Source organism: Bombus flavifrons, chromosome 5 (genome assembly GCF_040668555.2).
Source record: "Bombus flavifrons isolate JBK064 chromosome 5, iyBomFlav1_principal, whole genome shotgun sequence".
Taxonomy (NCBI): Eukaryota; Metazoa; Arthropoda; class Insecta; order Hymenoptera; family Apidae; genus Bombus; species Bombus flavifrons.
In genome coordinates, this window is record NC_138446.1 from 8,922,179 (window position 1) to 8,948,322 (window position 26,144).

Sequence of the window (26,144 nt, forward strand, 5' to 3'; positions counted from 1 at the left end):
ATTTGATTCAAACTCCGAAATTCTTCTCCTCGAGTCACGATTATATTTAGATAACATAAATTTCTAAAAACGCTGTTTATTCCCTTGACACACAAATGAAATAGAATTCGTTGTGCATTAAAGATTTAATATAGCTGGACATAAAATGCTGTACAATTCTTGGAGTCTCGGAGACGTCAACGTTTGAAATACCAGGCGAAAATAAATCACGTCACCCCAGACGTGTTTGTACGTCAAAGGGCTAATATCAAAATAAGAACAGCAATTCTCAAAGCAACTGTCGATTTCTTGCCTGATCAGGATTTCTCCAATTAATCGCAAACCTCTCATCTCGAGTATCGCTTTAAACAATAATTTATTGCATTCAAACTTCGATATTCTTCGCATCTCTATTATTGGGTTGGCAACTAAGTGATTGCGGATTTTGTCAATACCGCCTAATGACAAAACCCGCAATCACTTAGTTGCCAACCCAATATATTTAACAGCTGTGTAACGTAAACTCGTAAAGACAATTTACGCTAATATCAAAGTAACGACAATAATTCTGCGAACAACTGGCAATTGTGATTTGTTTGAATCGAATTCAAACTCATCTTTCCGAACCGTAAGCATCGTTCCTTGACCTGGCACAACGTAGATAAGCGACGATCCAGCCCTTCGTTCGAATCTCGTTCACCTGGTGCTGCGGAGGGCTCGTTATCGCCTTTCGAATCGTGGCGTATTCACTCGATGAAAATGGGACGCACTGCAGCTCTGATTCCCTCGACGTGAACGCGACCCAAGATCCTTAGGATCGAGAACGATAACCTTCCTTCCTTGGCAGTATACGCTCTGCTCTGGCTTTCGACGTTCCTGGTATGGAACTCGGTATCGAGAGCCGGCTCTCGATCGAGATGGAAACCGCCGTGACTTTGGGTCGATCGTCCGCACCAATGGAATTGTCCAGATGCAATCTGACTTCGTTCGTTTCGCTGCAAGGATCTCCAACTATGTCGAGTATCAGACGATATGCGTCGTGTTTTGAATACGAGAAACTGAATAGTGGTTACAGGCAGACTGATTGATTAGGTTTGCAAGAGGTTTCGATTGTTCGGTTTGGTTTGATTTAACCAACTTAACGCGTTCTTCGTTTGTAAATTCTTCTTAGTAAACGTAAGTTATGCCGAATGGAATAGTTTATTTGTGATAATTCATGGTTGAGCATATAGCTTATTTGCTGAGTTAAGTATAATTTGAGGTATAAAGTATAATTATTATATTAATAAAATAGTAAATTAATATATTAATTAAACGAACGATACGTTTTATATAGTGAAATTAAAATAGTAATACGTCGCTTATTGTCTTTTTTGTATACTCTATAAGGTAGATTACAATGTTCGAGATGGAAGTATTTCTGACGCGTGAATAATATTAGGTCGTCGGAAAAGCGTCTTTCCTTCGCACACGTGTTTTTTACGACAGTGCACCTTCGTACAAACGCGAAACCAAGTCTGTGAAATATCGCGGTGTTTATCTCAACAGAATAAAATAATATAAAACAAAAAAAGATTGTGCGTCTATTATTTCCTCATAAAACGAAAAAAACTTTTCGGACAACCTAATACTTATCATGTAATTTATAAATGGAAATTTTACAATACACAGTCCTCTAAATTAGATATAAAATATGTGATTTCCGACTTTGAACACTTGCAACTTCGAGAATGGGTTGGAAGACGTATGAATCGGAATTACGTTGAACCACACGGTGAACACGTTAAAACACGTTCGTGAAAGATTTTCAATTTATTTTTCCTTTTCGTCAAAATTATGTAAGCTACGCTCGATCGTACGAAGGAACTCGATCAATTTGGAATTTCGAAATTATATTTCAAGAAGAACGTACAGAGAGCTGGCGTTATCGATGTGCAAACAGTCCATTTATAAATAGGCTCCTCTTTATCCTAGAAAAAGTCTAGCATATATGTACACCATGACGCAACGATTCTAACAAGAATCAAGATAGAGCGAATACGAAAAATCCGCGATACTTTTGCACCGCTACGTTTGCTCGTACGCCTGCCAGTCTGCAAAAGTCTTATCTGTAAATGAGCTTCAATATTTGCCGCGTGCCACGGAGGAAAGTCGAGCGTCGAACCGGCGAATAAGCTGTTCATTGTGTTGGCGATAAAACGCGTCTCGGTTCACGGATTGCGACGTGAATCGCGAAAAAATTCGTCACGAGCTGCCCCTCTGGCGCTCCACAACGTTTGCTTCTGAATTCTCCGTAGCTTTGCCTTTGACGCTAGCTAGGCGAATTTTATACTCTGAATTTACTCGAATTTTGTGTATTTTATATATTTTACACGGAAGAAGAATTTTGTATATTTCACATATTTCACCAGAATCTCTTACATTTTATGTATTTTTATATTGGAATTTTTATACATTCCGTATATTTTATTTGATTTTTATCTGTTTCATATACGGGAAAAAGAAAATGGAATAAAACGGCTGAAAGGTAGATAAAAGAAAATAGTTCGTAGGGTTGCAAAAGATCGTGACGTGTGGTGGCGTAGATACGATAAAAATTGGTATTTCTTAGTTACAACAAAATTAAAAAAAGTAAAAAGAAAATCAAAGATTTTTCTCTCACGAACTCCACTTTTAATTACCAAATTGACATCCATCTCAAAGCTTCCCTTTCTATTTAATGTTTCGTATCTTTGTGATATATAAAATCGTCTTACGATGTCATTCAGTTTGTCCAAATCAGACTTCAACACTTTGCAGAATTTATTATATAAAAAATATATCTAACATTTATTATATAAAATATTATATCCTGCATAGAAAAAAAAATTACTCATTAATATAAAAATATCGGAAAATGTTTCCCGTTTATGTAACGAAAATATCTAACGAGGATATAATTAATTTCTTCATCTCATCTACAGATAGGCTTATAGATGGTAATTTACACGGTAATTAACACCAAGTGTTTCTCTTTTGTCAGAGCAAAATAGGAAAATCAAAGTGGTCTCGTGGAAACGTATGTAACGTGTTTCTATGACGCGGAAGTCGTTGCCAATTACTTTGACGTCGCGTGGATCGCAGCTACACGAAACATATGTCACTGCCGCGGATGATCGATGTCGTTGGTCCATGTTACGCGACCGCTGATGAATGCAGCCAATGACTCGAACAGGGTGCATCCGGGTCAATTAAGATGGACGAAATTAATATCGGAAGCCAGCGGCGCCCGCTTTGCTTTCAACCCTCGATTTGGCGACGTGGGATCGAATCGCGTGACCTCGTTGCATCTTCGTGTTCCTATCGCTTCTCCTTATTTAATTTCGTGTCGAGAATGATTTATTTTCTTATATCAAAATTCGGAGAAGATTCTTCTATTCCTATCTTTCTCATCACTTTTAAATGCAAGTAGAAAATTTTAAGATATTCAAATTGGATATATTATGGATATTATGGAAATAGGATGCAAGAGTAATCGTTGGAGGAAGGTGTAGGGAATTCAGGAAATTTACGCATAGTCTGAATTGTCGATAGAATTATTCTTTCGTGGAGTAGTTTTCTTTATCGAATATTATGCTCGAAGAAAGTGCAAGGTTGTTGTAAGGTGTTATATCGTACTTTTTATAGCACGTAATTATATATGTAATTAATTTGCATTTACTGACGAACCTCCACTCGTTAAATTCGAATTTTTGGAAAACTTCGAAAGTACGTCTAGTATCATATTACGAACTCGAAGAAAAGTTTTCTTCATTGTCGTTATTTCGTAATTTATTTCTCTATAACATCGATTGCGATAAACTATTCCTATGTTTATTAATATATTATTCGATGTCTTATTTGTAATATATCGAATCGTAATTTGAACTTTACTTCAACTTTATCAATGAAATTTCTTCGACTATTCCGCCTTCTGAATTAATCTACCGTATCGTATGACTTGCAAATTTCACATTATGTATCAGTGATCTATTTATTATCATACCGTTGCGTCATCGCCAAAACAATTTATTTATAGTAACAGTTGCTATATCCTATTATTATAATTCTTCCAATAAAAAAGAAAAATTCCAAACAACTACGATCTTCTTAACAAATTAACATTGAAAAATCCAACTACTGATTAGATGTTTATAAATTAGGGAAATATTTGATATTCTTCTGTCAATTATTTTATACATCGATATCCTTTACGCGTTCGAAATATTTATTCGCGTCACGCTGAGTAGTTAGTGGTTCTACCGACAATGCAACATCGTTAGATTGTCACAACGATGCCCTCCCGGCCATAAATTAACGTGATACAACCATGTTGAAACATTGAATTACGTAGGAGTAAAGAACACGATTCTCAGCTATGCAGTTGCTAAAAAGACAGTGTTTCCTAGCAATGAAGAGTATAATCGTTCCAAGAGTGAAGCGTGACAGCTAATGTCTCGGCGACCTCTGTCTGACTCAGCCGTCACTTTCTCCTTAAAACGTTACACGTTCTCCTATTCAACTACCTATTCCCTAAAACCGTTTCAAGCTTCGACATATGCAACTTCTAATTTTCCCCAACTTACGAACGTATCATTTACCTGGAAAGTTTTACAAATTCAATGTTACCAAACATTATTTCGAACTGGTGTGATATTTCATTGAAATAATAGCAGTTAGTCTCCAAAGTCTTTCAATCGTTTTAATAGACGTTTAAGATCGTTCATACTTTCTAGGATGAACGATAGGACCTGTTACATGTGAAAATAACATTTGTTCTATCCAAATGTTATTTTGGAACAATAGTTCTACTGGAAGATATTGGCTTGGCAACTAAGTGATTGCGGATTTTGCCATTAGGTGGTAATACGGTATTTGATGGAGGCCGACGATTTTACGGCGGATGGGAATGTCAGTTAGATTCTGAACTTGTCCATACTCGTTCGTAATCCAATATTCTTCGCACGACACCTAAATATTATAAAACCCGTCTCTACTCTTCCAATATTTAACTCCCGTGTTTCCATAATAGAAACCTACGTGCGAATAGAAATTGAGCCATTGGGAAATCAGGTTGACTGGATGAATTGGAAACTAAAGGAGGATGACGATATTATAAACGATATTTACTATTCTTTATATCATATCTTCCTGTAGATTGTTAAGAATTTTGGATCTTAATAGCCGAAATAATGGTATAGGAACACTAAATTTACACTTGGTATTCATATTAGAATAGTTATATATTTATTTGACAAGCGATTTCAAAGATATTCATCGATACACACTTGCACGCGTCTCACCTTCTCTCATACCAGACTGTTAACCGAACAGTTTACATTCATTTGTTTCTGAGACGCCGCGCACACACATACTTCCACACACTGATATTCACATACAAGTATCACTACTACGCATCTAACCTAGTCTAGCACATACAATTATACATATCTCAATGTAGATAAACACGAAGCTGCATAATTACAGATATTACAAAAAGTAAATAATTTTATTTTATCAAAGTTCCACATTAATGGAATACTCGAGTACAATCAGACGTGTCATTGTCCGGTTTGGCTTTTGAGAGACTGTCGTTGTCAGCATCACCATAGGGCAGCAAGAAAAGATTCGTTCGTGTGGTTACCGTCGATTCGCGAAGGATCGAGGAGATGAGCGCAGGTGCGGAGGAGAATTTAGCGACGTCGTCGGCATACCAAAGGAGAGCGAGGATTCTTAAGGAGCGTGAGCTAAGTGATGCGAGTCTCTGGCCGTCCGTCGTGCATACGCGGTGCATTGCCCTCGGACTTAGATAGAATCGTCTACACCCACACCGGGCCCCTTTATGTCACTCCCGCTGTGCTCGCCTCGCTTCGTTTCTCTTCGCGCGATAACACTCGCGGAATCAGCTTTCCAATGCTGATCGAACGAAAGCGCTGGGAAATGACACTCTCGTCAAATGTCTTTCCGGACAAGGATTTTTTTCATGGCTCCAGTTGAAGTAGTTTCGTTAGGATTCTTGGAGAAATTCGATCGATCTTCGATCTTTTTCTATCTCGATCGTGGTCTCATTTTAACGAACAGAAAGAATTTATAACGCGTTAGGAAAATTTGTAGCATAAAATTGGAACGACGGAATACGCGCACATCGATAATCCTTTTTCATATCTCATTCAAATTTTGGAGATAAATCAGTTGGCGTTAGGAAAATGTAATCTGATTGAAAATAGTCGGGAAAAAGGTGGCAGGGTTGGTAGAAGTATGGAAGGATGTGATGTTGTTATTTTTCTTATTCGATTCTATTCTGGAACGATATAATAATTATTTATTCATTTTTGTTTCAGGTATTTCTAAGAGGCATGGTACTTTGTTGTTTAAACCGGTCAGAAGCCATACTGATCGACTCTATAAGTTGAGAAACAGAAGTAAGTGACGATATTTAAACAATTGTTCAGAGACAGTTTTTGATATGAAAGTAAGTGAATTATTTTTTGAGAAATTGCACAGATAACAAAGTTGAGTTGATCAGTTTAGCGTCTGAGAAACTCGCGCTTCTCGCTAATTTCCTGGTATTGGAAAATCTGTTGCAAGTTATTTTTCTATGCAATAATGTGTAACAAATTCGTAGAATATGTAATAGATTTAAATTGTACTAATTCTATGAATCAGATTTGTTGGTAGGACTCGTTATGGAGATTATTATGTAGCGGAGAAAGTTGTGATTTAAGCTAGAGAGTCGAGGTTTTAGTTGGAGAAAGTGGGGTTTATTGTTCATAGATTTAGAATTTTACTGTTATTGCCGCGTGGCAGGCGTTTCATGTAAAGATTTTAAGAAGCTGATAGTCCAGACAGACGATTTCGAATAATCACTGTTTCATGTTACATAGAAATTGAAATTAATTTGAAGAATTTACGAAAGTCATCATAGACACCACTTTTCTAAATCTACTATCAAATCACTTAACAATAATGAACTGTAATTCACTAAACGCGTGTATCCGTAATTCACGTATCCTTTTCGCTGATAGTCTGAGCAGCTGTCGCGACATTAATTAATAAAAAACCACATATATGTCATTTACGAGTAACGCTATTCACATGATATTGGGTTGGTAACTAAGTGACTGAGGATTTTATCATTCGGTGGTAATGACAAAATCTGCAATCACTTAGTTGCCAACTCAATATAACTCTTCAAATAAATAGAACAACTCATTGTAGTGGTCATTACAGTACTTGTAATATAAATGACGAATAATAGGAAATATTATTGAGAAAGATAAAAACAGCAAAAAGCAACTTAATACAAAATACAATAACATTATCTTAAACACATATTATATCTAGTAATTGTCGAAAGTAATTTCATTAAATATCGAGGCTTACTATATAATGCTGTGTAATGGACAATTGATCGTTTAAATACATCTGTGATTTCTGCGAAACACAGAGTTGCAATAAATATTTTATTGTTGTTATTGTATACATGATAGTCGTGTTTCGATCTTACAGTGCTAACAAAATTTCAAGATGTTCTGCATGATACGTACAATCCTGAACATAACAATTTTCCATGATAAGTGTTCAAATATGAGTCAGTCCATATCAAAGCTCGACAACAGCGTGACAACGTGGAAAAGTAAGATCGTCGACGTTGGTAACGAAATGCTGTACACCTGCTATTTTAACACAGTAATTAACGCTAAATATACCAGATCAAAGTAAAAGCTGGTATATCAGACTTCTAATTTCTACAACTATTATAAACATACAAGTGTGTTTAATCGTATTAACAGCTTACCTTTATTCTGATAGAAATATGATTATATATATTAAACAGTTTCTCTCGTACTGCTTTAATTCCAATGAAATATGTACAAGATGTACAAGATGTATATACAGGATGTACCGAAAGTACACGAGGACAGTTGCTCATGCAAAAGTAAGTCGAATATGTAGAGTGTAGAATTTTTGATACGAGACCTCGTTTGCGGGAAAATCGACGATGAAATTTCGTTAAGTACGCGCGCACTCGACAGGTAACGAGAGTCGGTTCAATGGGTTTCTTCGCACTTAGGCGCTCCGTTCTGTGGCAGAAACCGAAACCAGCTGATTCTCTGTGCAAAGTAAGTGGAAAATATCGGCGCAAGATCGATACGAATGACAATTCTTCATACGAAGTTTCATCTTTGAGAAAATCAATTACAGTTCGCATCAGTTCAGTGCACTCGACTCTCGTTGCTTTCCAAATTCACACGACGGCACTTGATGACTTTCTCGTAAAAGGAAACCAGAAATTGTCACCACGATTTTCGGTACGCTTTGTATATTAATTGATCAATGGTTCTAATATTAAGCGCTGCGAACCTCCCCTTTTCCTTCTTCTTCTTTTTCTTCTTCTTCCGATTAGCATCTCGTAAACAGCATTTCTACATTGATCGTTGACGGTGATCTCGCGTGCAAGGATCGTGTTCCGGCGCGGTGTGGTATCGCATGTTGCGTTTCACCGCAAATAGTGGCAAACGACAGAGGAGAGAAGTTCGGTGTTCGGTTTACCGTATCAAGGGGACGCGACATACCGTCTCTCTCGACGCACCGGGCTGCGTGTCGGTGTCTCGGTGCGCAAAAGGCCGCGAATAAAATTCCGACCGCGAAGAAAAGTGGGACGCGCGTGTGCTGGCCGGCGAACGGCCGCAGAAACTGCACATTTGCATCTCTGAATAACCATACGTCACCGCGATCGCTACCAGCGCGGTGTAATAATTACTCGACTCGAGAGATTTCACCCGGTGCGACTAGATTCTCGCGCCTGTATCAGGCTAGCTCGTCACGTATTTCCTAATCTTTTATGGCAAATGATACACGAATGTTAGTATTTTGACAATAAATGTCTTAAATGACGTATGAACATTGCTATATAATATGCGTATACATATGTGGTCCATAAGTATCATATTATTGATATTTAGTGTAGATGGAATGCTTTGATTTTCTATCTGTTTTGCTCCAAAGACAGTAACGACGACAAAAACTTGATTATTTTGAAACGAAGTGAGGCTTAACGTTGCTGGAGATAATTAACAATCAGATTAAAGTATGGCAGTCGTAAGTACATATATGCGCTTAAATTCTTTCTCACGACATAACAAAACAATATCTCTTGGCATATGGTCTAGAATTTTTGCACAGCGTGTATGTTGAAGGGATAGACGATGTGTTTGCACAGCTGCAAATGGAACGGCCGTGTAAAGTGTAAGGAGAACGGATGATAGGATATTGTCAGCGAATAGATTCTTCCTTCGTTGGTGTTGTTGGGTATTTTCCTTAACGCTGCGAAGATCAGTCGATTTGTTTACATTGCAGAATTCCATTAAAGAATTGGAAAAAGTGATTCTCCCTGCCGATTCGTAAGATCTGATTTCGAGTTATAGGCGAGTATCGCAGCTGGATTGTTAACTGGGCTTTTGTTTCTCTAATGTCTCGATATTAATGTCGATGTTGCTTTCAGTAATGAATTAATAAATCCGAATAATAAATTATCAAGTTATTTCTGAAACGTTGATTCGTACGATTACGCGATAGGATTTAAAGTTACTAATAACAGAGGTTTCTTAACTCGAAGTCGAACGAAGTATCGTTAAATCTTTTCTTCCTTCGACAGAAATTTAATAAGAATTTCTGAAGCAATAAATAAATTTCACAAAAGTATCGAAGAATGTTTAGTATCCGAACTAGTCCGTATCCGACTAACTAGTAGTATCCGAATTAGTCTTACGCGATTGAGCAGCCTCTACTATTTGATCTTATAAACAAATCTGCCACAAAATTCTAAAATATTCAATATTTAAACTAACCAATAAATTTTCTGCAAAGTACAAGAATGTCCAATATTTAAACTGCTAAATAAATTTCTTACGAAACATGCAAACACTCATCCTCGATTCCAACGTATGAGAATGATGGAGAACGCGGATCATCGTTTGAATAAAGAATCGCGAACTATATCGAAGCCTTTGTGATGAACGCCTTCGCGGTGTGTAATTAAAAAACGCCAACGCTCGGACAAATCAATAATCCAACATTTCCATAATGGACGTCGCGGCTCATTATACTGTCAGATTCAAGGTGCAACACACGTGTCCCGTCGCGATTATGCGATCGGTGACTCGTGCATCGCATTGCAACTCGTCACTGCATCGTTCGACGATATTTGGCGATCGTGGTCCCAATAATCGAACATAATCGAATCGTACAGTTCATTAAAAACCGTACAATCTATATATCTAATCGCAAATATTATTCGTTTTATTTTTATATAACAAATAAAAGAGAATTTTCTGATATTAATATATATCTATAGATATAGATATATATACAGGGTGGTTGGTAACTTGTGGTACAAGCGGAAAGAGGGTGATTTTACGTGAAAAAAGAATTCGAAAATATAGAATAAAAATTTGAAAATTTAAAAATTTAACAAATTAAAAAAATAACGTCAATGGAGACAACGATCTACAGCGAGATCCGTTATAACGAGACGTGATAAAGTGCACGCGTACCGAGCGAAAATTCCAAGTCGATTTTCTCGAAAACAAAGCCTCAAACGAAAAATTGTTATTCTATATTTTCGACTTCTTTTTTCGCGTAGAATCACCCCCTTTCCGCTTGTATTACCAGTTACCAACCACCCTGTATATATAATATGTATATCTATAGTATTATGCAAAGAAATTGAAATTAACTTAAAAAGAAATTCAGGTACCTACAGAGAGATTATTTTGCAGTACAGTAACATCGTAGAGTACGTTATAATATTATCGAATAAATTATAATTACGATCTATTATTACCATTAGGATAAAATTATTAAAATACCAAGATATCATTACGGCAAATTTGAAGATTAAAGTACTAAAAGATAGACGGAACTTCTATATTTTAATTAATTTAGTTGATAACTTTTCTCATTTTATTTCATCTACTTGCCATCCCTTTTTCTATTACATTACATTTTATTAATATATTATTACGTCTATTATATCTACAAAAACAGTAATTAATACTTTCCAATTAAGGGCAGAATTGTGCAACAGAAATGTTACAAGAATCCTATTTCGCCATACTCAAAAGACCTAAAGAAGAAAGTTACTGAATCACCGAGTCTGGTGATATTCTAAAACACGTATTTACAATCGATTAAGATCAACCATCTTGTCTCTTTTCAATTTCTTTTTATTCTAATGCTTTTTCAATTTTTTTTTTTTTTTTATTAAAGCTTGGAAAATTATAGGCTACATGGTCGAGATCTTAGTTTAGCGTGCGCGTATTCCTATCATGGATTGCTCAGACAGCGTGAAATTTATGTGAATAAAAAGAAACGTTGCATGTATGCAAACGTGTACGTGTAACCGGACAGAGAAAGAGATGTTTTCCAGTTGCTGATTACACGAGCATCGGGAAATTTGTGCCAGCAAAAATCCAGCCAACAACCAGAGGAACTGCTTTCTGCTTGTAAACGGAGTTTAATGACTCTGTCAGACGATAGACCGATTAGCGTTGGACGTGCTAGATATTTTTGACGATAACTCATTTTCCCTCCCTTCCTCCACGAAATTTGTCTTCGCAACTGGTTTGTCTAGTTTTCGCCGTGAAAACAAGACAGAAGGTTCGTTAATTACATCGAATATCATTTTTAGATCCGAGTATTCAATACAAGAATTCTAATCTCTAAATGGAACTGTAATTGAGCACACACGATATACGAATAGGTGAAGTAAATTAAATTCCTCTTACGATATTTATTACTAGACAGTTATTATACTATTGTGAGGGTTGCGAAATAAGTAATTATCGAGGAGAAGCTGTATGATGCGTGATAAATTAAGGAATTGAATGAAAATTGATAGACAGTTGCGCAACTGTTTGTATGAAGTTTCCAAAAATAGGAAACGAGAAGGTATATTAATGGCTATTTAGGAATATTTGTAGACAAATTTCTGTTAATAAACAGTTTTACAGATATACAATACTAAGTAGTGTTCGCTCTATAAACAATTCTATAAAAGAAATATATAAAGATTCATCTCTATATGTCTACGTATATTCTTTAAGAATTGCTTTGTATGTCCATTACTGTACTATTTTAATATCGCATCATTGTGTTGCTAGTAAACAACCTATTTATAGCAGTCACCAGTTTCTATTTCTCCAATCAGAATGAGATGCAATTTTCTTGGTGCGCAGGAGAACATATGAGAAAGCATTTAACGATACGTTATCTGCTATTGAAAGACCAATAATGCAGATGGCTCAAGATTTTTGCTCAGAGTATTGTACATTCTCACTTGGATCTTTGGATATTTCTCATACCTATTTCGAAACTGTAGAAAATTAATTAGTCGTGAAACAATACAACGGAATATTATTTTGTCATACTTGTTCTGATAGTTAGTATAGATACTTACATGGTTTTTATCATGAAAAATATACATAACATCCAAAGTATAATATCAAAAGTATGACATCACAGTATAATATTTCTTACAATATCTAGCGGACGAAATGAATTTTTTGCTTGGACTGTATCGCTTCAACTAAGTTATAAGAATATGAATTTGCATGAACATCCGGAGTCTGGTAATAATATTTGCTCCGATGCATTGCCTACCGCCTTCTTTGCATTTATAAGTTGCTCTATCAAAATGCACGAAACTCAACGTGTAACAGTTACATCACTAGCATATGTATCAGTAGCATCGGATGTATTAACTTAATACTTTACACGATGAGGGAAGTATAAATACTAATAGAGGAATAATTTTTCTAAAAATAAGTCCATTCAGCAATTTTAATTTGATAAGCTTTCAGACGTTCCTAAGATTATGTGAAAGATATAGAAAATGTGCTAAGGATTTTTGCATGGTGGTGTAATATTTAGTGGGTCGGTCGCGTGGTATCCGGCGCAATCGAATTCGCCGCGGTGCACCGTTTCGACCCGCGAATTCCCAGACTTTCCAAAGCTGGAAATGTCAGGAGGCTGTGAAATGTTCGCTGCCAGCAGCGACCTTTGTCGCGTCTCGCCTCGCGGATACGTCGCTGCCAGAGATAATTGCTGACTTGATCGGTGCCTGCTGTCTACCGATTCGAGTCTCTCACACTTGAATTATTTTTAGGTATATTGGGAACTTTGCAAATTTGCAGACACCTTCTGTATTTTTAATATCACTTTAGCAGCATTTAAGGTAGATTTTCAGGTTTAAATTAAAACTGTAATTTTCGAGGAAATATTATTTCGTTTAGCTTTTTTCATTCCAAAACTTTGCTGGTTCTTATGGAAAATTTTTTTGGATGTTTAGGTTCTTGGAGTTTATTCTGCGACAGGCTCGTTTATCTCAGTTAGAAAAGAAACTGTAGCAAACATTGGTTACCTACATGTAACGTATGTGACATGCAAATGAATATTTTAATATGAACTGATAAAATTGCAGGAGAAGAACTGTTAAAATTTTTTCGAGGATACCCTTCTTTTATGGGAACAATTAATATTCCTTTGTTTTTTTAAATTTTCTAATATCTTCTTATTGTTAGATAACTGGATTATATCTTTTAGTATTGATCTGAGGATTCTAAAATAGGGAAATCAATTGTCCTATTGGATTTGTGATATTACGTATTTCCGTTTAAAAGTAGATTTTTAAGAAAATTGATTACAGCTTGTGATATACTAATCAGTATATCCTTATAAGGATATGTAAAATCGAATGAATATTTTTACACGAACATTTAAAATTGAAAGAATTACATAGAATGTAGTAGTTTGGCACACAATTCAATAACAACACCAGAAGATTGGTAGCAATGAAATCATGCTAACAAGGTAACGAATAAAAGTGTCAAAAAGTATAAAAATTTTTATGTAGAAACACTAGATATTATTCTCCTACTATTCACTTGGTCGAGTTAAAAAAAAATATTCGTAAAAAGGATAGATCACGTTGTGTAAAATTAAAAACTCTTTTCTCTCTTAGTATCGACATGCAGTGGTCTGAGAGCTCGAACTCGAAACAAGGCGTGTAGGAGAGAAATAGGGAGAAAAAAAAGAAAAGGTTCAGACGGGTGGCATTCCATTTCGATTACCTTGGCACAGATCCTTTCTTCGGAATCGTTCCGACCAGACTGTCGTATCACATTAAAATTTACCTCGTGCGCGAACTCGGTTATGCATAAATAAAAGCCGATGCGTTTAAGGTCAGTAACTCGTCGATCACATCTAATGCACTCCACCAATTTTTTCTTACTTTCTTGCTGACAAACAAAGAAAAGGAGAAAACTTATTTGAAATCAGAATATTTTTATAGATAAAATTGGAAAATTTGGAGATTTGAAGAATAATTAGGAAACTAAACAATTTTTAGAAATATACTGGAAAATAATCAATCTTTTCATGGTATTTTCTTGGCACCAGATTTTTGCCATCATTTTTAATAGAATACTTTTTAGTTCAGTCGCGTTTTATCGCTACGATTGTTATTTATCTAAAATGTTTCTTTAGTTTACTTCATATACAGGCATTTACATATATATATTTACCACATAGATCACATAAAAATCAACTTGATCGACTTTGTGTTGTTGCTTAAAAAATTGCTTGATTCTAATACGAGGATGCATCAATAACGCTTAGAAATCGAACAGTTAACCTGGAATAATCGAATTCTGCAATTTCATCGTTCATCAGGTCACATTTGATTCGATCTCAAACCTGCGACAGCCTCGAGCGTTCTGAAACATGCATTAAATTACAATTACAAGCCTCTGAACACAAGCTCGTAAACAAGCTCCTAAACAATCGATACCAATTTACTTTCCCCAAAGACAATATCCATGCACACACTACTTGGCAACTTTCACCTATAGCAATTAACTGAGCAAATACGCGTCATCAAACCCAGCCAAACCTCGTCCAACTTGTCCGTGTAAGAAACTTCGCGGCTTTCCCTCGCCCCTCGCCCATTTTACCGCCGTTTCTCTGAAGCAACTTAACTCGAAAGAAACTTCTCAATACCGGAGAACTCCCTTGGCCAAAATTTCCACATCGCCGACACCATACATCAGACACGGTAGCAGCCTCAATTTGCAATAATATCAAGCGTTACTTCATCGAGGATGGAAAGTCCACTCTCGAGACGAACAGTTTGACCCGTTTCTCAAGGTACAAGAATTTAACCAGTAAAGACAGCCCTCCCTTATTGGCTGGTCTCTCGTCTCTCGGGTATAAATATTGTCCGGTAATCTCGCTTGGCGCATCGTAACTCAGAACATCGGGCTTTTAATGGGTGCAACATTTTGTCCAAAATTGTTACCGGCTTATTAACGAACCTCTCCACGTTTCCTTGCCTCTTCTCCTCTTTCGTCTGCCTCGTTCGTTGAGGAACGCTGCTTTTACGGGACATTACGTTTTCATTATACGGAGACGGAAGACTCTCCGACCATTTCCAGTTTCTAAAAGAGATCGTGATTTACGTTCGCTACCGATCATTTTATTTGCATTCCACCTCGATGAGACAATGCTTTTTCTTCGCAGTAGGGGGAATAAGGTTGGGCTTGAATGAGGTTTCTAAGAATGTTGAAGGATTCAGGTTGGTTCGGACAATGGTTTGTTAAATTTCAAAGAATTATTGCGGGCACTATGTTAGGTGAAGTATTGAAAACTTCAGTTTTATTGAAACAATATCCAAGAACAGTTGAAACGAGGGAAGCTCGACGATTTGAATTCGGTTGGAGCAAATTATCACATCTCATTTAACCACATTAATAGTCACCACCCCTAGTTCATTATATGTATTTTGGACTAAATCTGAAATTCTAATGAGAAATCAAGAAGTAACAAAATCTAATTAAATGAAGCAACGAAATCACCTGAATACCAACCAGCCAAACACCAGACTCTAAATCATCATTCGGAATAAAAACAAGAACTAACCAGACACGAAACCAAAATCAGCTTACAGAACCAACGCAATCTGTCTAAACCAACCTGTCTATCTATTAATTTAAACTAACCAAAAGGCAAACTCTAAATTATCACCTAAAATCCACTCAGAAGCAGCAAACAACCAAACCGACCTAAAACCACCTCGATCTATCCCCAACCCCACTTATCTATTTAACCCATTTAATCGTCCTGCTTGGCAATTAAACCTCCCAAAATCAAAGTCCAAACTCTAAATTCCCACCTGAACTTCGTGCAAACCCAAGAAACAGCCAAACGACAAATCAGTCCAACTCCGATAAATCAAACACAACCCTCTAAAAGACCAGACTCCGCATGGTCCGTCGAAGACCTACCCTTTCCACTTCCACTTGCGCGGGAAGGAAAATTCATCCCCATGGAACACCCCATTCGTCCTGCAGTTGCAGTCACTGCAGATCAGTATCTGAACAGCAAAGTCAATATCATTCTGCGGTGGCTAATATCGCGAAAGATGTTGGCGAGACAGGTCTGCGACGACGGAAACGGGACTCCACCCCTCCGTGTTGTCGTCCTGGCGGCGTCGATAATTACGAAATGCACGGCACAGGTTGCGGCTGGTCTCACAGCCGCTCGCTCCAGATCCAAATTTCTGGCGGGGCGAGGTCGTTGCACCCGCGGTCGAAGAGCGACGAGAGCGAATTCGAGAGATCGAGGGGGGTTCCTCCCGGCGTCCGTCCGGCGCGAGGTTGCGGAGAAGGGTGACGGGTGGTAGGCAGAGAGGTTGATGCCCGGGTTTACTTCCTAGTCTGCCGGTTGCCTGTATCGACCGGATAGCGTCCCGACGTCTATAGCGTTGGCCGACTCGGCTCTCTGCCCTGTACTCTAGCGCTGGCGAGCTCTCTTTCTTCCTCTCCTGCGTCCTGTGTGTCTCTCTGATTCGTGGAACGAGGGATTCTATCGTCTGCCGCTGGAAAAACGTAGGTCAGTACTGGACCCACGTCTGGAAATTATTTCGGGGGTGGATACTTTGAACGATGCTGACACAGGTGACTGGCTCGGACGCGTTGCTGAGTGATGGGATTTTTAAGTCAATTTGAATGTTAGAACTTGGTTTTTGAAGATTACTGGGATAATGTAGCAGGGATGGAAATATAGCGATATTCATACGTCATTGGGACATTGTTTCATTTAGAAGATGGAATTTACTCATAGCAGAATGGAGTTAAACAGACGTATGGAAGTCTTGATCAATGTACAGGAGTCTTGATCGGTGACATTCTTGTAATTATTTAATTGACAGGTTGTCCGTGTTTGATTATCGAACAATTAATAGTTGATGGGAAATTTTTGTAAAGTTTTAGTTAGTAAGTTAATGGTGTTTCTTCGGCCGCGCGTGATATTTTGCACGGTGCAAAGCCGGATGTTAGTGTGTTGAGATTTAGGGGCTATTCTGCGTTCTAATGATACGGTATTTGAATCTCTGGCGGTTTGGCTTGGTTAGTCTATGTTAAACGCCAGCTATTTTCGGATGCATTTCCAGACTTGCGTAATTAAAGGCGTACATTTAGTTCCTTTTATGAGATGGAACAATTCATTTCGTCGTTGTATCCTCTTATTTCCGAAACCTTCTTTCGAGGAGAAAGATTATTTTCCAACAAATCTATCCAAAAGCTTTTCTTCCAAAACATTCGTCATCCATAGCGACTCAATAGAATCATTTCCACTTACAAGCAATCGTCTTATTTTTCTCGTCGTTCGCGACGTTGATCATCGATCCCAGGAATCAACTCGTCTATGAAGATTGACGTTCACCGAGTGTAACTTTCCAGGAATCGAGGCACGTTAAGAGGCAGAAATACCGACATATTGAAACGGGTTAAATGATAATCAGAGACCGTGGGAGTGGTAGTTCCTTAGGGTGCGCCGGTTGTTGCTCGTCAAAGAGCATAGCATCGAAGACCACTGAGCGTGGTCGTAGCATCGTTTCGGCCAGCTTTTTACTTCGGCTAACCACATTGTTGTGATCATCCGGTGAACCTGTTTTCGGTAAATTACCGTATTTGCCGGTAGTGTTGCACGGTTGCAACCGTGTTATTAGAGTCGAAACCTGGGGACCTTTTTGGACCTTTGCTTGTCAGGGGAATTGGTAGACATTCTGCTGAGATCTGGTGCAATTGTGCCACGAATAGTCTTCGTAAATTGAAGCTCACAGCTTGCAACTCAGAGCTGTACTCTTCTCAAGAACGTGGTACATTGTAGTATTGTGGGTGAACTATTTGGGTTAATTCCGAAGTCGAAGTGGAAAATCGTGTTCTGAATTCACGTTGTAAGTTGTAGAACTACTTTTTATTTGGTTATTTAACTACAAAAATTGGTGTAATATTTAGAAGCACCGTCGTAGAGTACTCTTAACTGAATTAATATAGAAGTTAATACTATAATAAAAATAATAAAAATACGATGTTGCGTTCTCTTATAGCAAACATAGTCAATTTAATTCTTCACTGAGATACAAAAGGGACTGTAGTAAATATTAAAATTTTAATTTCACATTTTTACAATAGATATATGTAGAGATAGATATTCTACGTTGTGTTATTGATTGAGTTATAAAAGGGATGCAATATGTAGAACTACTGTTATACAATATTCTCAATTAAATTAAAATTGAAGTCTAAATCTACCTAGTAGATCTTATAAATAAAAGTACCAATTCTTTCTTGTACTTTTTATATACCAAATGGTAACACGTGCATTTATTCTATTATATTGCTACTGAGACACAAAAGAAGTGTGATATATGTTACTGTTGTACAGTACTCTCAACTAGGTTAACGCTGAAACTAGCGAACGAGTGGAAAAGAGTGTTCCATGACGTTTTCGTAAAATTGTAGCTCCAAACTTGGCTTTCGTAGAACAAACATAGTACTACGTGTTTACGTTCAGCGATTTAATTGAGAGAGAAAAAATGTGTGCAATACTCTTCGCATTGTTGGGTTTCTTATTTAGGTTAATTACTAAGATGCAAATGAAATCGTGATAATATTACACTCTTTAAGATCTGTGCTGAGTTGGTGAAGTGTGTTTGCATGAAATACTTCATGACATTGCGTGGTTAAATATCTCCTGTAATGTGACGTTCTTTTTAGTCGTAAATCTGATTAGAAAAAGATAAGACAAGATTCTCTATGATGTTGAAGGATACCGTAAATGGGTCGATATCAATGAATAATGTATGTGACCTATCGCTACAATTACTATAATATTGATGCTTAATATTTACATTAATGATCGATCTAATTGTAAAAAATTGTAATATATATTAATATTGTGATAAAAAATATAATTACGCGATTGTGGGAAGCTGCTGTGGATGATGGAATACTAACAAACAATATGTATCATACACCTGCGAATAATATATAAAAAACGATTTAACTTGTCGAATCATCTGGATTAATAATATTCTGTATAGTTTTAAATTTACTCATTCACTCATCCTCTGCTTCTTACAATTAATATCTTTTTACATCCGTACAAAAGGTTGTAACGCTCATATTTGCGGCGACTTAAAACATTCTTATTGAAAAACGAGCGAATAAACCTATCCTATAGACCTATAAACCTATAGACCACATTATTTTTCAGAAGTTTAACCTGTTAGCGAGAAAGAATTAATTCCTCGTGTAAATTAGTTGTATTTTGATTGTCATAATAATAATTTATCTAGCTATAAATTTAATATGATTGTATCTCGATTTACATCTTGTACTTACATCATCGTTTTCATTAACATCCTATCATCGGTTTTAGTTAACATATTTATGGACGACCTTATTAAAAAGAACAAAATTATTCTATTTTTCATCGTACATATTTAAAACATAATTTCTAAATATTATATCTTGAAATATTTAGAGGAAATTAATATACACATTATGCAGTTATTGTACTTTAGAATCTTCGAGGATTGTCAAATAAAAATGATCTATACACGCATTTATCAAGATCTCTTAAGAGGTTATATTAGTAAATATTACTAGCAAATACGAACATGATGCAACAGATGTATTCTGAATATGCATACATACATAATAAATGCCTGTGAATAAAAAATTACTGCTTCAAAAATACCAACATTTTGGCATTTCTATTGTAACAATTAACTCGTGTCAGCCAGCTAACAGGTTAATGCGACTTGATACAGCCATGCTTTCACACAACACAAAATCTTCATATTTCCAGTATGTAATTCGATTGTGTCGAATAATTCCTTTCGATCGGTCGCTACTATTCTTCGAGTATAAACGAACGTTCTCTTATGTAAACTTCGAGAATCGATTGTACGATATCTAGCGATAACGCGAGAACACGAGATAGTCTCGTCTCGTACCACAACAAGAACTAACGAGGATTTTCTTGGGGTTACGCCTGAAATTCGCGGTTCGTTAGAGGTTATGTTGCGAATTTGCGAAACTACAAAGTGTCTCGATGTTTCTCACGTTTGAAAGCGACGGGGCCGCGCGGTGCAACGAACAATTACGTAACATGGCAGCGGCGAGCGAGCAGAGTTGGCAACCCTGTTCTCCTTTGAGACGCGCGCACCTCCTGTATTTACATATATTTACATGCTAATATATAGGGTGCATCGGTTAGTGTTACCTCCTCGAGCGATTCGTTTCTTAGCCGCATTTACAGATCGAAAACCGATTCAGAAAAATGTGAGGAGAACCGGGTTCGCGCCGCATGAATGAATGGTGATAGAGTGAGTTTTATCGGGTTTACCGGTGTTTGGTGCTTGCATCGTGTTGACTCTGTATAGAGCAGGTAAGACGAAAATTTGAAATTCGTTTTTCTTCTTTTTAGTGTAGATCAGACTTCTATGTAAATTTATATTTTCGTGGATACAATTGAAGGAATAGAAATTAGATGGAGATTCGTTATTCCTGCTAAAGATTATAACGATTATTCTATCGTATGTACATATATGCATTCTGTGGATTTTCAATACTCATATTTTGAATGAATACATGAGGATTCGCAGTCTAGTTATATGCATTTAAACTGTAATTAATTCAATTTGAAGTTAATATATTAATAAATACTTTGAATCTATTATTTAGACTCTCTTGTATAATTGAAATAATATTAGTGAAACTTTACACGTCACTATTGTAAATTATTTATACTAATAGATTTTCTTTAATTGGAAGAAATATAGTAATGAAATAAGTGAATTCTATGTTATGTAAGGTTATAAAATTATACGGAATAAAAATGTCTATAACCTACAACTTCTTACTTGTCGATTCACTAATATTATCATATATATAGTTAATAAATCACAGTCCAAAAGAGTTATAATGAATTTTAGATTATCTTTTAAATTAAAGAATACTACTTATACAGTATTCGTTGTATTAAATAATATTATATGTGTAGCAATGGTACATCGAAAATATATAATTAGATTAAATTATTATAGATAAAGATATTTTTTGATATTGAAACATATTAACTTTGCAAGAAATAAAATTGTTAAGAATTAGAATTATACAAAGCAGAAGGTTATTTTAAATAACGAATTCATTAAAAATATTAAAATTAATATTTACAAAATATACGAGTGATGTGAATAAATGGTAGATATTTGTGGGGATAATTTTCGAGCAGAAGTCAGGTATAGATTTCGTATGAAGAACATTCATAATAACATCAGGTTATGCGAGAAAGGTAAATAAGGGTGGGGAAGTGCCGAATTCTCGCAGTCTTGAATTGGGCGGCGTTCTGTTTACTTCGATCGCAGCTCCGGTGTATTGCGTGTAATTTCTATTTTACAATATATCTTCGTTTATTCGTATTATGCTGATTATAAAATATGTCTGTTAATTATACATATAATTATACATATACGGTGAGTACAAAAACTATTTACGAAACATCGTATTTATTTATTACGACATTTACAGTATATGTATATGCTAGTTAATTAAATCCAAGTATATTAAATTTTGTATTATTTAATAGTATGTTCATATAAATACAAAAGTTTGATAGAAATTTCCATTCTACGTTACGACACAATTCTCAATTTTAAACGATATTCGACGTCTCGTTTTTTTTTTTTTTAAACGACGTTTAATATTATTTGTATGTAGTTCCGAATAAAAGTAGGCTAAACTAATAATACTTTTATTTGGGAGACCCAGAGCTAAAACGATTCTTGTTAAATTCATCGTGTTTTTAGATAAAAATGTGTTCCAGTAATAAAATATTCGAATAAATGATTCGAATATTTTAAACGAATACGTACTTCTAATAATAAAAGTTACATTCATCACTTGATGTGGGTAATCGATAGCATAAAGAAATGATCTATATCTTGATGTATTATCTAATGGAAATTAACCAGTTTCATAAAAAATTCTCTTATAAGGTCTATGATTTTACGATTAGATTAATTCTAGCTTTTCTAAGATATAATTATAAATACACGGACATACGATTTTCTAAGATACAATTATGTAATCTAATGAATATTCTACATCAAAGAATTGAAATACATTGAACATCGAATTACGAATGTTACAATATTCTTTTGATCCCCTGGTAAAAGGCTAAACACGAACAAAGGTTGTTTTTCTCACAAGTCCTACACGTTATGCAAGAGATGCTATGCTAGATTTTTAATCAAGAACGGAAACATAAAAGATATGCAAATCCACAATATATCTTTTAAAACAAAGTTTTCGCATCTTTTCGACGATATCGAGGATTGTTTGACGAGGTTCGAAATAAAAACTACCTTATCGTTAATTTTCAAGCGTCGCTCGTTATTCAGTTGCGCAATCGGTGTATCGTATAATTGAATCAAGCTTAATATAGCCGTAATGAGAATGCATATGCGTTGCAGACAGTATCGCTAACTGATATCGTGTTTCAATTTACATGCGCTCGATAATATTACCCGACGCGATATCGACGCTGTATTTTAATTACCTGCCGGCGTCAGTCCGTAGAACTCTCGTCAATTTTTTATTCTTCGTTCTTTCTTTTCCTTCGTAGTTCTCGTTCCTTGCTTCCTTTCTTCGTTTTTCCATCCTAAAGTGCATATGTCAAATAAATATTTTTATCTGCCCTGTGACAACTGGTATAACCGTTATTTAATACGAAATCGTTCGAATTAATAATCCCGAGATAAAAGATCAGCGACGAGATACGTCAGTCACATTTCTTACCTATAATGGCATACTAGTTTCCCAATCGATGTTGAATGTTTCCTATGTCGCGTGTACGTGGAAATGTTGGTAAAGTTTACCATTCTGAAAGAAAAAGGATAGTACTTGTAGTAGATATCGGGTTCGAAGTGTCTTTTGCGATTCTCTTTCTTATAGTTTAATGATTGATATCTGGCTTAAAAAAGTAGATTTATTGTGTCGTGTAGATTCTTCTATAAAGAGCTGATAAGAGAATTGTAAGAATATTGTTAATTTTATTTGAAAATTTCTTTTCTTCTAAGATTCTTTTTTATTAGTTAATTAAAATAAAATAAAATATCCCTGTATTATTTAAGAAACATTCCTTTTTTTAAAGTCTGAGTGTTTATATACAGGGTGGTTGGTAACTGGTGGTACAAACGGAAAGGGGGTGATTCTACGCGAAAAAAGAAGTCGAAAATATAGAATAAAAATTTTTTTTTAATTTTTTTTTAATTTTTCCATCGAGACAACGATCTACAGTGACCAACCACCCTGTATATATATAATTTTTTTTAAAGGGAGGATTCATTGATTTTACAAATTAATTAAAAGGTGATTAATTATACAGTTCTAATATAATCTAATAATATAACATAATATACAAAATAACATAGCTTCATTTTCGAATCTCAATTTTACCATGCTTTTTATCATACGATTATAGGAAAGGTAGAACCAAAGTTATAAACTCCTCGATATAGTATTCACTAACATAATAAATTTCCTACTGTTCTGAACAAACTGGGAAAGTATAAGAATACATTATGAGACATTTAGCGACAGAAATTTTTCATAGCCTAAACACGATGTAAAAAAGCTAAACGAAATATCGTCCATTGATGTTTTTCCTGTATCTGGGTGCATGTAAAATCCGGCAACTCATTGACGACATTCTAAGACCTCTCAATCTCAGTTTCCTTGTATTGGTGGGCTGTGAATTATTTATGGAATATTTCAATGTACAAAAAAAGTACAATAATATGTAGAGTGCACATACTACACACACGTAAAAGAAAACATTTCAATTCTCTAAAGAACTCGTGTTCTACTTCTTCAATTGTATGCGTAAGAATATAAATTTGCATAATCATTCCCAATTCAGTTATAACCACAAGACCCTTGGCGGTTCATACTATTTAAAATAACAATTGTGACGATACTTATACCATGCGCAGTACTCTACTACTCCTGAAAACCAATTGGGAATGAAATATCCAGGAAAACAGCCAGACAACTTTTTAGGTAACCTAATTCTCCGCAGTAAATATAAACGCAATTAAAGTCGAAAACGGGAATCACGCTAAATACACGATCATTGGAACCGCTGGAGAACGTTGTAGACGATAATGGCGGTTTGGCAAGTGGATATGGGAACAACGCGGCAGCGTCTCGTAAACTTTTATTGCGCAAAGAACTTAAAGGATGCAAACCAGCCGACAAATGAAAGACACGCCCACCGTAACAATTTCACTTTTGCGTGTTTTACGGGCGAGCATTTCGAGCCATTAGCGTGTAAACTGGTTCCGCTCGCGCCCTTAAACAGTCGACGAAACAATCCCCCGTGAAAAGTTGTCGTAAACTGACCCATTTAGGGTTTCGACGATTTTCCGCTCGTTGATTATATCGAGCGTGCTCGTTTGTTCGCGTGGATGGGAAGAACGTTGTCGAACGAGGATTGTTTTCGAGGCTCGTGTAATGAAATTCGAGTGGATTCTTGCAAAGGAGTTTCTTTTAGTTGCATTGTCGTCCTTTGCTGTTCGAAACGAAGGGAACTTTTCAATTGGAGTTTCGAGGATCGTTGTTGAGTCGTGTAATTAGATTAGAATAAGAGCTTCCTCGGGGCAGTTTCTTTTAAATTTGATCGTGTCGTTTCAGGTTTAGAATTTAAATTCGAAGCTGGAATTACAACCTGGAATTGGAGATCAGTCGACTCGAAAATTACAAAGTTAAATTTTTAACGCGGCACGTTAGATGCAACGTAGTTCAATTCTCGATTCTCTTTATCCAATTACTTCCACGCGTTTCTTCAATATCGGAAAACACCGACAGATTGCAGCGATTTCCTAAACAAAGAAGCAAAGTACAAATGGCTGGTGCAATTGTAAAGTTCCGTTTCAGTGGTACAGCATCTTTCAATCGATCTGTAAATTTCGTAGCACGATCATTTGCCTAATGGCGAGTTCCCATGGACGGAACTGCGGCGTGTTCGGCGGCAATTCGCCCGCAATGCTTTTCGTTACAGCTGTTGGGAAACCGACAGCAGTGTTTTCGATAGATAGCGAAACATATTCGCGGATCGAGTCCATTAATCCTTTCTCTCTGCCGAATGCTTTCGTTAATAACGGGCTCGAGGCTTTTGACCGGGTTTGTAAAGATTCGTAACCGGCAATGGGCTTGAATTTACGAGAATAATATAACGTACGGTACTTAATCGTGCGTTTCAAAATATCTGTTAGCCGATTGGGGGGGGGGGGATGTTGAAATTCAGTTAACTGAAAAGTTTCTTCGAACCGATCTTGTTCAATCTCTTAATTTTGTTCGTCGAATACTTAGATTATTGGCTAATTTGTTGGACATACATGTGGAATGCTGGAATGAAATAAGAATTATGATCTATAGGATTATCAGCTGCTGACGTTATGCGAATCATTTATATCTTTCGTTGATATTGCTTCATCGAGTTTCACTTGAAAACTCCTGTTAATAAACTAAATCAATACCATGTTTCTTTATAGAGTTACATACCATAAGGATACCGAGCCAACTACCATTTGTTTCAACATGAGTTTCACTATCTTCAAACTTATTACTTTCCATCTTTGAAGGAGCATCGTATCTCTGATAAATAGAAACAGACCCGTTGCTTTTAGTTTCTACCCGCCGGGCATCATCTTCGATCTCCATCTAAAAATCCTACAA

General features: G+C 36.1%; 1 protein-coding gene across 6 annotated transcripts in view; it reads left to right on the plus strand.

The window, feature by feature from the left end:
* Window positions 1-26,144, plus strand: part of E23 (ABC transporter G family member E23) — a 272,552-nt gene that overhangs the window by 113,381 nt on the left and 133,027 nt on the right. For 2 of the 6 annotated variants that reach the window (XM_069112858.1, XM_069112857.1), the window contains exon 1: window positions 20,624-20,793. The exons of the other annotated variants lie outside the window; for them this stretch is intronic. The gene's annotated coding sequence lies outside the window, so the exon portion shown is untranslated. Of the gene's footprint in view, window positions 1-20,623; window positions 20,794-26,144 lie in introns of those variants that run through there. 6 annotated transcript variants of the gene reach the window in all.